Source organism: Rhincodon typus, chromosome 24 (genome assembly GCF_021869965.1).
Source record: "Rhincodon typus isolate 14 chromosome 24, sRhiTyp1.1, whole genome shotgun sequence".
NCBI lineage: Eukaryota > Metazoa > Chordata > Chondrichthyes > Orectolobiformes > Rhincodontidae > Rhincodon > Rhincodon typus.
In genome coordinates, this window is record NC_063355.1 from 6,142,216 (window position 1) to 6,155,806 (window position 13,591).

Sequence of the window (13,591 nt, forward strand, 5' to 3'; positions counted from 1 at the left end):
GATTGGGATCCCGCACCGGGGCTGGGGCTGTACCGGGATTGGGATCCAGCACAGGGGCTGGGGCTGTACTGGGAGAGGGACCCGGACCGCAACGGGATTATACCGGGAAAGAGACCTGGATTGGACTGCACCGGTGGTTACACCGGGAGAGGGGCGCGAGCTAGGGCAAGTGTATACCGGACTGAATCTGGACTAGATTGACCCCGGACAGCACCGGGAGACGAGGACCGAACCCAGATTGGTACAATACCGGACTGAACCGGGACTGTCCAGTTCAGGTTGATCCAGGTTGTTACCGGCTAGGAGTCAGAGAAAGAGAGACAGGGACCGGACAGTGCGGATCCGGGATCTGGACAATAAACTGGAGGAGCGGGCGAGCACCGAGAGAGCCAGCGGTAACAGCACAGGAGCGAAGCTGGCTCCGGGGGCCTTAACTGGGAACGAGGACAACCGGCAAAGTCAGGCACAGCCGAGCTAAACGCGGGGGTGAGAGAAAAAAAAACACAGAAAAGTGAACGACACCGCCACCGGGGGAGTGGGGCTGGCCACAGTCGCCGGCCGGAACCGAGTCCGCGGTAAGGACAAGGGCTGGCGAGTTCCGCGTAGCCCAGCGCCTCGTACGCTGCTTAATATATAAGTACTAATTATCTTTTAGAAACATGAAAAGGAAAATGAGTTGGGGGACGTTCTGTGGTATCTCCCCGTCCTTTGTATTCTCCCCTTCGGGACATTGTAGCACCGGTTTGTTACCAGTGTTTTGCTACCGCGGTGCGGGATACTTTGTGTCGTTTTGCTGCACGTACACGTTCCCACCACAAGACAAAGCGTTGGCACTTGTAAACACGCAGATTGATTTAAACTTTTGTAACATATCAACCGCTTTGTTTTCTGCTTCGAGACAGCGACTGTAGGTCTCGCCAATGCGTACAGGGTCACTTTTTTGGACTGCTCTTCTCCAGCGCATTTCGAGTTAACAGCTTCGACGACGTGCAATTTATATTTTGGCACTCTTCAGGCAGATGTTTTCGAGATGAAGCCCATGGATGAAAGCTGCTTTGGCAGACTTAGTGCCACGGGCAGATGTGGTTCTTGCATATGTTATGTAATTGGCAACAATTTGTGTGGGAAATATACTGAGAGTTGGGGCATATCGGAGCACATTATCTGGAGCGTGCATGCAATGGATGCGTTCGGTTAGATCAATGCATCCTAATGAAAGGAAAAAGCGGTTGATTTTACGAGGTGCGTATGACGCGGTGGATTTATACATGCGCAGGGCACTTATGCAAAAAAATTGTGGCACTAATGCATTAATGGGTATAATCGCATCACTGGTATCGCGCATGAAGTTATTTTATATGACTGCAGCGGGTACAATATACTTTAGGTTCTGCGTTGTGTATGTATAAAGGAGCTCGTGGGTACGTGGATGGAGTTGCTTTATGTCTGCAGGAAGTCTGAATGCTATGAACGTGGTGGTGCAGGCTGGACTCGTGTTTGAGCTGTGCAATTCGCCCCTTCCGTTGTTTACACGGAAGTGATGTCCCTCTTTTGCACGGCAGCTCTAACGGTGATTGACGTCGCGCTAAATCTGTTGATTGGCTGTACTGCTTTGATTGACTGGGCGGTTAAACGCTTCTTGGCGCTGATTGGCCGTCTACCGGTCTCCAGCCCCCCCCCCGAGCGCGCTGTTAAAGCAGCAGCTGGTGCAAGTGCTCAGTCCTCAGGCTTGCGGCCAGTCGGGAGGTGCGCAGCGCCAGTGTTGCAGAGCGCTCCGCTGCCGTTTACCCGCGGCTTCCCAGAGTCCGAATCCCCGATCTTCCTGGCTGTCCATCATTTTCCAACCTGACGTCATTGGCTTCCTGGTTGGACAGTCCAAATTTGGGGGAAGCTGCGTGAGAGTCAGTACCAGCTAGTTGGACGTTTCTGTCCGCATATTGTTTCTGTACAGTAATGTAAATTTGCATTTTTATGCAAACTATTTACCTACGATTTGCGGTGGGAGGAGGTTGTGTTTATTTCTTCAACGCGAGGAAACTGCTGCTTAATTGGGAATGTACCAAGGTATCCGAATCTTGCTTGTGGCAGCAGTCGTCATCGATGCCATCTGGGTCTCAGTTTGCACAGTGGACGTTGTTGCTGCAATTAAATTCACTCAAGTGATCACTTATCCCATTGCGGACAGTGTCGGTGGCATTTCGAGTTGATCGAAGACCCCTTTGTTTGCAATTCGCGCTGCCTTTTGGATTAGGAGGCCAGGGATTCCTCTGGGAAGACTTTCCCAAGCCTCCTGCTAAACCTGCTTCCCTCCGTTTGACTTGTTTGATTCTGTAGACCCCATGGAAAATTGAATTTCTTTACACACATCATTTGGAGCTGGCGGAAACTAAGTTGGATGGATGTTGCTGACGTATAACACTGGGTACAAATGGACATTTAGTATTTTAATCGTATCTTATGGGTTAAATATTTTGGTTTTCATCTTTTTGAGAGATCCCGATTCTGCCAGGAATTTGAAATTAATACTGCATAATTTAACAAGATTAAGTGACTGGGACAATATTTAACAAAACCTTACTGTTTTTATCATCTGAGAAAGGAGATGACAACTATATTGATCATCATCTGTTTGTGAGTTGTTTCTTAATCACAATCCCCAGTAGGGTCTGTTTGGCGTTGTGAAGACTTAAATCACTGCCAAACAGCAGATGGCCCAGAATATTTATATAATTCAAATAGCATCTAGTTGGAAAAATAGTTAGGAAGATAATTTGTGGATGAGCCAATTTGCCCTTGCCCAAACATCATACCATATTGTTTTGCAATTTTGTACAACCCGATCATTTCTAGGTAGACGATTAGAAAGATTTTTTTTTTAAACAACTCTTTTTTTAAACATCTTTTGTTTGGAATTGCTGGTAGATTTTGTTTTTGCACCCAAAATCTATCCTGTCCAAAGAAATTTGAGATTGATGTACCTTTTTAGAACCTGATGGTTCACACATTGGGATGTAATAATAAATTTAAGAAAGAACACTGCAGTTGCATGAATATTTACAAAAGTTGTTCCAGGTTCAAAATTTGTGCATTTTAGTTGGTTGCAGCAATATTACTCAACTGTTTTGAGAAGGACAGTCCAGTCCGGTAATACAGACCTACTAGTTTTACATTAAAAATAAGCTTTTTTTTAACATGGCTTTTTCTCATGTGACAAAACCTCAACGGAGGAATTTGGAGTGGGAGAGTTTGAGACATGGAAGTTGAAAGCAGAGCTGACATTATGGAGTGGTTTTGAAATTGAGGTTGGTCAAGAGGATGGAACTGGCTGAGCTCGCATATCTCTTAAGGACTCAGATTAGTGGTGAGATGGCAATGTGGAGACAGCAGGGCAAAAGAGTTTTTGAGAACTTTATCTCCCATTTAAACAACACTTCAATTTTAGTCTAGATAGAAAATGCAGGAGTACTAGATAAACAGAACATGATGCATGCTGAGAATGGGCCACAGTATTTGGATGGCTGCCTATACAGAAGATAGACATTTGGAATCTAACAACGAGTGTGCTGAAAGTTTTGATTCTGGAGGATACCAAGGCATTTCAAGGTTTCACCAACAGGTGAGCTAAGTAAGGCTGGGTGAAGTCAGACTTTTTTTGGAGTTTGGGATATGATGATGAGAAATTTTTTAAGATTGAAAGCTCATCTTGCAGTTATTTCAAAAGCTCTGATTCACACCTTTGATATAGGTGGATTTGATGAGTAGGGGACATCTTTTGAGGATGAAAGACAATGGGTTTGGATTTCCCAATTTTGAGTCAACTTAATTTCAAGGACTAAATATTGGAATATTGCATCGTAACAATTAAAGGACTGGACGGTTTGTGAGGTACTGTGCTAGTAAGGTAGAAGTAGATGTTAGCATTCATGCCAAACCTGATTCTTTGGGTGAGAATATGGATGAGAAATAGGCCAGAGATGATACTTGGGTGAACGTCAGATAAGCTGCAGAAGTGGGAAGAGAAGTGATTAATGTCACAGCTACAGACTGGTTAGATAAGAATAGAACCAAGCAAGTGCAGTCCAACCCAACTGGATGGTATAATCAACCCTGTCAAAAGTTGCAAACAGTTCAAGATGAACATGAACCTTTTTGTCATCGCCCTATTGGATGATATTTCAAAGTCAATTATTAGTTCAAAAGTTGGAGAATCATTAAAGGCACAGGGATGGAGTATTTGGAAAAGTTTGAATTAAAGTCTGGATTAGTGAAGGGTTAATCATGTCTGACTAATCCAATTAAATTAGAGGTCACTAGCTTAGTGCTTTTGGTTGTTTGGTGCTAGATGTTATCTGTGAACTTGGTAAATTTGATTAAAGTTCCAAATTAAATTGAGAAAAGTAAAAGCATGTGAAATTGAAGATAAACTTTTGACATGATTGCTAGAAGACAGTGAGGATAAATGCTTAGTTTTCTAATTGGTAACTTAATTTTCTGAGTGAGTGACCAAACTCACTTTTTGTTTGTTTGAATAGTGGATGTGTGGCTAAGAAAATGGGTTTAAAACCTCCTTGGAGTCATAGGCAGATTCATAAAGACAGCATTCTACATTTTCTGGTTATTTTTGGTGTGATCAGATACTACCTTTGTAGACTCAGTACTGTGGACCTAAGCTTGAGAATGCTTGCTTAAGAATATTGTGACTTGATTTAGTACAGTAAATGGAGAACAAGGGCAACACTTTAAAAGTCATTCCAGACTGAGTGAAATCAGGAAGCAGCTTTTCTCAAAAGGGTAGTAGAACTCGTGTTCTTCAAAGGATGTAACGCCAACAAAAAGCATTTGTTAATGCTTTGGAACATGCTTACATTCTATTTTAAAGGTGCTCAATAAATGCAAGCTGTTTACAAGTTTTGCAAATGCCACAGGTCTGAGATAAAATCAAAGAGCTAGAGAAACTCAGCAGGTCTGGCAACAACTGGGAGTGCTTAACTAACTCATATTTTGGTGTATCTTCCATATGCTGCTCTGATCTAGTTAACATTGTTGTAATCTTGGAACTTATAGCATTTTTAAAATTGGATGCCCTTGTACCCACTTAATTTATAAGCTATACTTGCTGAAGTCTGGCAGCTGCAAGTACTATTTCTTGCACTTGGTGTCTTTAGGTCAGAGGAATTTTAATTAATAACCTCAAACATCTGTCCAATCCAGCTGATCAGTTGAAGGCGAACCATTTTCATTCCTGCCTTTTTTCATTCAGACCAAGGACTTGAAGTACCTTGATCAGGAATAGCTACTGAATGACCTGGAAATGTCAACAAGTATTCAGTTCAGTGTAGCATGGGCCTGATTCAGAGGTTCTTTCCCCTGTTGTTCTATTTGCTTTTCTCTCAATCTCCTGGGTTATTACAGGATAGTTTGTCATGCATTTGTGCCAATTTGTATGGGCCTTGGAGACAGGCTTTTTGTCACTTTACAGTAGGTGTTGAAACCAGCCAAATAGCTGGAGCCACAAAGTTGTTTTTGGCTGTTTAAATGCCTCCTGAACCTACCTACCTACATACAATGAGTGTATTCTGCTTCTGAAGGTACTATTTTAGTGATCAGGATGTTGGGAGATGGCAGTGCACCAGTGGGCTTGTACTCATCTGAAAGAGTTGATGGTGCTTGTGGATTAAATGTGTACATTATGCAGCACTGCTTCCATTTACTCAAAGTCCAAACCCTTGGAATATCAATGTGTTAGAAGCTGTAACTTAGTGCCACGAAGTACTTGTGTTATCAATTTCAGTTGGTAATGAGATTTAAAGATGAGGCACTGTTCTGTGATTTAATATTCATTTTACTTGGATGTTTTGAGTTCAGCACTTGATGTTCTATGATCAGGGTTTTTTGTTCTCCTAGGAATCTAGTTTGCCCTTTTTCAATGGGGGGCGGGGAATGAATTATGTCCAGGACGACTGAGCTGCTATGATTAATTTTAAAAGTTTTCAAAACTAGTTTAAGGTCATGTTTCAGTTGCATTGTTACTCTGAAAATGGGTGCTACCAAATTTAATATAGCCCTTTGTGTAGTTAAAACAATGTCAGTGGTTGGAAGAATGGGCTCTTGGTCAGTGATGTGTCTGTTTGCAGGATGTGGGCTGTGCAGAGTATGTGTGATAGCTGGTTATTGTGGGTTTTGTACTTTCTAATCCAAATTCAAATGTTTTGGCACCAGTGTCTGAACCAGTACTCAAGATGAAAGATTCTCTCGCCTCCCATCAGAGGACAGCTCGCCTATTACCTATGTGCGACTTATTTTTCCTGGACAATTGAGTCTTGTGCTCTACAGCTTTCTGCAAGTGCAGTGGTCTGGTTCTATATGATGCCACATTTTGACATTTCACAAAAATGATTTTGGACATCCTAGGTAAAATTTTAAAGACTTTCTTAAATTTGAGAAAGAAATGGAATAAGAAGATTATTGTGGTCTAGTGGCAAATATGATGGGCACAGTCAAATCTGTTATTACTTAAGGCAAACATAGTTTCTAATCATTGTCATGGTGCCAAGCAGTGTGCCTCTAATTGGAGTGATGAACTTTTAGTCCTTTAAGTTGGACAAACTCAAACCCATGCTGAGCTTGTTTTCAGGTACCAAGTGTTTTACCTCTTGACATTTTTTTTTAAAAATCAACTAGTAATCTCCCTTGCTGTCCTCATTTAAACGCTGCTGCTGTTGCCATTGTCTGTTCCTAGTCAAAAGCAGTTCAATAATGGTTGCCAAGTAATGATTAGGAGCCTTGGTTGGCTATGCCTCCCTTTTTTTTGCCATCTTTCACTTTTTTTTAAAAACACGTGTGTACGTGTAAATCTGTAAGAGCTGTGTTGCCTGTAATGGGAACGAATATAGAAGTAGGCAAAATGTTGATTTACTGTGTGCACCATCTCGTGGAACAGGAAACCATTCTAGTCGAATGCAGAATTATGGTTATTTGATCTTTTTTTTCTGCCAGCAATGAGATTTTGAGCCTTCACGAATAGCACAGTTACTGGTGTAAGTTAGTTAATCTGCATGAAACATTTTGCTTTTCATAGTGGGTTATTTGTCATAGGTAGTTGTGCAGAATTAATAAAAGCATTGAATAGAACGTCACCACATTAAATGCAATCTGATATGGGCAGTTCTTGATTGTGCTAAATGGTTCAGCTCTGAACTCTAATTCTCCAGTTTCCTCCCTAACACTCTGCATTTCATCTTCCCCTTCTAAACTTCCCCCTTGACCCCAGTCCAAACAGCACAGTGTCATTTGTTAATGCTTTGGAACATGCTTACATTTTATTTTAAAGGTGCTCAATAAATGCAAGCTGTTTACAAAATAGTTGTGAAAAATTTCACCTAAAGTTTGTGTGGCACAGATGAGTAGTGGTTTTTTCTTTTATTTAAAATCTTGATCAGGATGGTCCTGGCAAGGTAACAGTGACATTGTTCTCCTGAAAAGACTGGTGGACCTCTTCATGATTTGATTTTCAGGTTGCTCCTGCAAGATGGATTCAGGGGGTATTAGGAATTGGCTGAATAATTCCCCTTTGACCCCTTCAGACATGATTTCTGGCATCCACCAATAGTATGACTATAATTCTGCTAATCTTCCCCAATCCTGCCCCTCTCACCATACGTTTTTCTCCCTGAGGGGGAGACAACTATGAAAGTATCTAGTCATGATGCTTTGGTAATTGCCAAAGGAATGTAGAAATTTGGAATTCTCCTCTGCAAAGAGCATTAACCAGAAGTGTGACTTGAGGAATTAACTTGTGATCAGTTTGGTCTAAATGAATAGTGGAACATAACTAAGATACTAAATAGTCTGCTGCTGTTCCTGTGTGGGCTGGATTTTATCAGCTGATCTGTCATGTTTGCATGCTTAAGCACTTGCTGTGGGATTGCAGGGCAGACTGGGAAGGTAAGTACCTTTCTTCAAAGTAGTTGCTGTACTGTCACAACTACCATGCCTGGTGCCTGCGTGAGAATTTACAAAACTTGGAGCATAGTTCTCGGCTATCCAGCCAAACCGATTTTCGCATTTATAATTGAACAACCCTATCTGTATATCTTTCTATTCCTTCCTGCTCTTGCACTTCTCCCTTTACACACGTCAGTGTTTGCTTCAATACTGGTCTAAAAAAAATAGACCCCATAGTCTTACCAAACTGTAGGGCTGCTGTCTCATTAGAGAGATGATTGATGGTGGTTTAACCTGAGGGTCACCACACCTGAAGTGAGAGCAATGGTTGAGAAGGAGAATCTTTCATGGTAACCTCAGCCACTGCAAGAATTGAACCCATGCTTCTGGTGTTGCCCTGCATCGCAAGCCAACTGAGTTAAACCATGTAGTAATGGGTTTTAGTTGAGGTCATGCTGACATTTTTATAAACAAACTAGTTAGCAATTTCTGCAAGATTTATTTTAGCCCGCTGTTATACAATTGTCTTTGACTGCAGGCAAGATGTGAATTGTGATGCAAAGTGTCATGTCATAATTAACAGAGCCTGGCCAATAGTGCAGTCTCTATCCATGGTTTATGTAGTGCTGCATTATTGTTTGGTCTATGCTTGCACTGGCAGTCAAATTGATCACCTTGTCATGGAGATGGTTTGTATAGGCATAGTATAGTATTGTGGAGACCAAGTTGTTTTAAACTGTCAGCATTATTTACGTCATAGAGGGCTGTTTACCCTCCTAGGAATGTGGCAATCCGTGGTCACATTTCTCTTCCATGATTAACCATTTTTTTTGGGAGTCTCAACTTCTGAAGAATTACCCTGTCAACTTCCCTTTTTTTAATGTATTGGACAGGGAGAGAACATGTTACCCTCCCTTTTGGTACGGGTTCAGTTGTGTCCTCTGACTCTGGTGTGGCTTTGGTTTGGTATTATGATTGTTCTGCTGAGGTATGGGTGCTCCTTAAGGGTTGAAGCCTATCTTTTGTCTGGCACCCTAATCTCTATATTCCCTGACTTGTCTTTAGTATATTCCTCTCTCTCCAAAATTGACTGTGCTTTGAAACTACATCCACTTTTATTAAATTCCTGTTCTAAAGTCCACAGTCCACTCATGTTCCTCTTATTATCACTGTTGGGTACCTCTCCCAGTAACCACTCCTTTTAGCTTGGTGTTTGGTTTTTCCTTTCTTAATGTGCTGGTTATTGAGTATGATGACATCCTTTCCAACATATAAAGTAGGAGTGGGCCATTCAGCCCCTCAAGCTTGCTCCACCATTTAGTACAATAATTATTGATGTGAATTACCTCCCAGGTAATCTAAACAAGGGGGAGACAATGGCCTAGTGGTATTATCACTGGACTGGTAATCCAGAGACCAAGGAAGTGTTCTGGGGACCTGGGTCCAAATCCTGCCATAGCAATTGGTAGAATTTGAATTTAAAAAAAAAAAAAATCTGTGATTAAGAGTCTAATGATGACCATGAGTCCATTGCCAATTGGTTGGGGAAAACCCATCTGGTTCACTAACGTCCTATTTGGGGAAGAAAGCTGCCTCTTTACCACAGCAATGTGGTTGACTCTTGACTGCCCTCTGGTATGGGTAATAAATGCTGGCCTAGTCAGTGACAGCCTCACCCGATGAATTAATAAAAAAAATTCACATTCCTGCTGAGGCCTGAACATTGCTGAACAATAATCTGTCTCTGTTTCCATCACTACTTTTTTGGTTTTTTTTGAGGAAGGGGTTTCTAAAGATGCTCAATCCTCAAAATAATTCACCTCTTCTGTTTTTAAATTGCAACCCTTAATTTTTCAACAGTGACCCCTAGTTTTACATTCTGCCATAAGAGAAAACATCCTTTCCACATCTATCCCTGAGGGTCTTGTATGTTTCAGTCAAGTTCCCACTTGCTTTTATCAACTCCAATAGATACAAGCCTTGTCTGTCCAACCTTTTTAATCCAAAGACATCCTGCCCATTCTAGGTTTCAGTCTCATTAACCTTCTCCAAACTGCCTCCAGTGCATTTATATAGTCTTCCTTAAATAGGGTGACCAACACAGTATACAGTACTCCAGACACAGCCTGACCATTATTTTATGTAACTCAAGCATACTACTTTTGTGTTCAATTCCCCTCATAAACATCAATACTACCAAATTTCAGAATTGCTGTTTGTACATGTACACTAATCTTCTTGTGACTCATAGGCAAGGACACCCAGATCCTTCGGCATCTCTGAGCTCTGCAATCTCTTGCCATTTTAGATTATTTGCTGCTTTATCCTTCCTGCCAAAATGGACATTGTTCCACACAGTATATATTTTACATATCCTTGCTACTTCCTTAACCTATCTACAGGAAATCCCCTGTATCTGAGAGTTCATGAATCCCAAATTTGCCTATCAGTGCCAAAAAGTAAATAGCAACAAAATTCAACATTTGCGGGCAAACTCGTGTGTCTACAACTTTTAACCTGTATTTTTAATGGGCTCTGCATTCATGAACTTCATCATTCACAGGGTTTCTCGGAAATGGAACTCAAGTGTAGAGGAATGGCTTTTTTTCGTAGCCTCCTCATGTCGTCTCCTCAACTTATTTCTTTTTTTGTGTACCTTTGTGTTATGTGCACACTTGGCACCCATGTGTTCTGTCCCTTCATCCAAGTCACTTATATAGATTAGGTAAAGTTGCCATAGTCCCATTGAATCATACGGTTGCTCTCTAATCAGAGAGAAGACTGGCAGTGGTGGCTTAACCTCAGTCACCATGCCTCAGGCAAGGGGAGAGGTTGAGAAGGAGAGCCCTTCACAGCTCTGATCCCTGTGGTACTTCCCTTGTTACATCTGGCTAACCTGAAAATGATTCATTTATGTCTACTTTGATTCCTGGCAGTACAGACTCAGCACGGCCATATGAAAAAGGAGCAGAATTGGGCCAGTCAGCCCATGTCTGTTCTGCCATTCGATCGTGGCTGACCTGTTTCTCAACCCCATTTTCCTGCTTTCTCCCTGTAACCCTTGATCTCCTTATTAATCAAGAACCTATGCATCTGTCTTAAATGCAGTCAGTGACTTTGCTGCCACAGCCTTCTGTGGCAATGAGTTCCACAAATTAACTACCCTCTGTCTGAAGAAATTCTTCCTCATCTCTGTTCTGAAGAGTCGTTCCTTCACTCTAAGGCTGTGCAGGTCCTAGTCTCTCCTACTAGTCGAAACATCCTCACCCTGTTCATTTTGACTAAGCCTGTCTGTATTCTAAAGATCAATGAGATCAACCGCCCACCCTACCCCCTCCATCCTTCTAAACTCCATTGAGTAAAGACCCAGAGTCCTCAACTGCTCCTTATTTGACAAGCTCTTCATCCCTGTGATCATTCTTGTCAACTTCCTCTGGACCCCCTTCAATGCCAGCTCATCCTTCCTTGCATATGGGCCTAAAAGTACTCAATATTCCAAATGTGGTCTGACCAGAGCCTATTAGCTTGATGGCTGTACGGCCTGTTCTGTACTATGATTCTATAATTTCTGTTAGCCTGTAAGTCACCTATCTATGCCAATGTGCTACCCCTACACCATGAGTGTTGCCATGTAACCTTTGACATCTTACTAAATGCCTTCTGGAAATGTCTGCTACGTTCCATTTATCCAAAAGGCACATTTCCTGTTCAAAGATCTGCAATAGATTGGTCAAACGTAAACTTCCCTTTTCACAAAACCAGGTTGACTCTACCTGATTATCTTGAATTTGTGCAACTGCCCTGCTATGTCATCCTCAACAATAGCTTGTAACATTTTCCATATGACATGTTAAGCTAACGGGTCTGTCTTTCTTGCTCCTCCCTTTTTGAATAAAGAAGTTACACTTGCGATTGTCCAACTAATGGGATTATCCCCCAGATCAAGGGAATTGATTCTGTTCTGTGTATTTTTTTGAAATATCCTCTTAAATGTCTGTCACTCTGTTTCTGTTAACTTATCCTCTTAACTAATTTGCTCATTCACTTTAGGTCTACTTTCTTGCCTTCATAATTCCCATTTTTAAAATTTATAAACTTTGGGCCCATTCTTCTGTTCCTCCAACTGGATGCTGTCACAATGAGATTATTGAATAATCTCAATCTGTCAGTGTAATACAAGATTTTTCTATAAACCTGCTTTTCTTGGTTTGTGCATTTATTATGTCCTGGGTTATGAGGCCTCTGTTCAAATCACTCCTGCTTTGGAGGTGAATAATAACATCCTTGAACAAACTAGCTAAGAAACTTCTATATCCCGCACTCCTGGTTAGCTTCAGCACATGGTATTCTAAGAAACTTGCACTAAAGCACTTTATGAACTCCTCTCCTACTTTTTAAAATCTACATATTGACTAGAAAATACCCTGTGATTATCACTGTGTCTTTCTGATGAACTCATTTCTTCCTTTTTATGTTCCACCCTACTGTATTGATATTAATAAGAACCTGTACACCACTTCAGCAAGTGAGAATTTTTTTAATTCATTCATGAATATTTATTGGCAAGGTCAGCATTTATTGCCATCTCTAATTGCCCAGAGGGCAGTTTCGAATCGACCGCATTGTTGTGGATCTGGAGTCATATGTAGACCACCAGGTAAGGATGGCAGCTTCCTTCCCTAAAGCACGTTAGTGAACGAGATGGATTTTTCCCGAAAGTAGACAATTAATTGATGGTAATCATTAGACTCTTAATTCCAGATATTTATAGAATTCAGATGCCACCATCTGCCATGCATGATTCAAACCTGGGTCCCCAGAGTGTTACATAGGTTTCTGGATTATTAACCCATTATCCTTTCTCATTTCTGCCTAAACTGTCTTCACCTCACCTCCACAACACCCCCCCCCCCCCCCCCCAAAAACCCTGTGCTAATAACATCATTAACAAGTGGGGCCACCCCTCCATCTTTTTCCTAGTTACCTGTAATCCCTAAAAGTCATGTACCCTTCAAAGTTCAGGTCCCAATCCACATCATCCTGCAGCAATGTATCTGTAGTGACTACCACATCATACAGAGTGCTAACAAAAATTAAAAACATAGCATTCAAACCGAAATGGATGATGTGTATTCAGTTGCAGAGACTTTAGTTTTACTCTTTTTACTTTCTGTAAATTCTAGTTTTATCTGTTCGTTGACTCTCAGATTCATGCTGTCTATCCATTTCTGTCACTTTATCATTTCCTATATTAATATCTTTTTCTTTGGTCTTTACTCTTTTGAGTTGCCACATCTTTCTAAATTTGATCCCTTACTCCCCTTATGTCCATGACACCGCCCACACCCTCCACCTCCTCCAGAACTTCCAATTCCCCGGTCCCCAACACCTCATCTTTACCATGGACGTCCAGTCCCTCTACACCTGCATTCCCCATGCAGATGGCCTTAAGGCCCTCCGCTTCTTCCTGTCCCGCAGGCCCGACCAGTCCCCCTCCACTGATACCCTCATCCGCTTAGCCGAACTCGTCCTCACACTCAACAACTTCTCTTTCAATTCCTCCTACTTCCTACAGACAAAGGGGGTAGCCATGGGTACCCGCATGGGCCCAAGCTACGCCTGCCTCTTTGTAGGTTACGTGGAACAA

At 41.8% G+C, this 13,591-nt stretch overlaps 1 protein-coding gene across 6 annotated transcripts in view; it reads left to right on the forward strand.

Annotated features, from left to right (window-relative positions):
• Positions 1 to 6: 6 nt before the first annotated feature.
• The window catches only part of ypel1 (yippee-like 1), a 41,641-nt gene continuing 28,056 nt past the window's right edge, over positions 7 to 13,591 (forward strand). For 2 of the 6 annotated variants that reach the window (XM_048611483.1, XM_048611479.1), the window contains exon 1: positions 7 to 575. The gene's annotated coding sequence lies outside the window, so the exon portion shown is untranslated. Of the gene's footprint in view, positions 576 to 905; positions 1,243 to 1,699; positions 2,423 to 13,591 lie in introns of those variants that run through there. The other 4 variants (XM_048611482.1, XM_048611478.1, XM_048611481.1 and 1 more) reach the window with 3 other exon arrangements.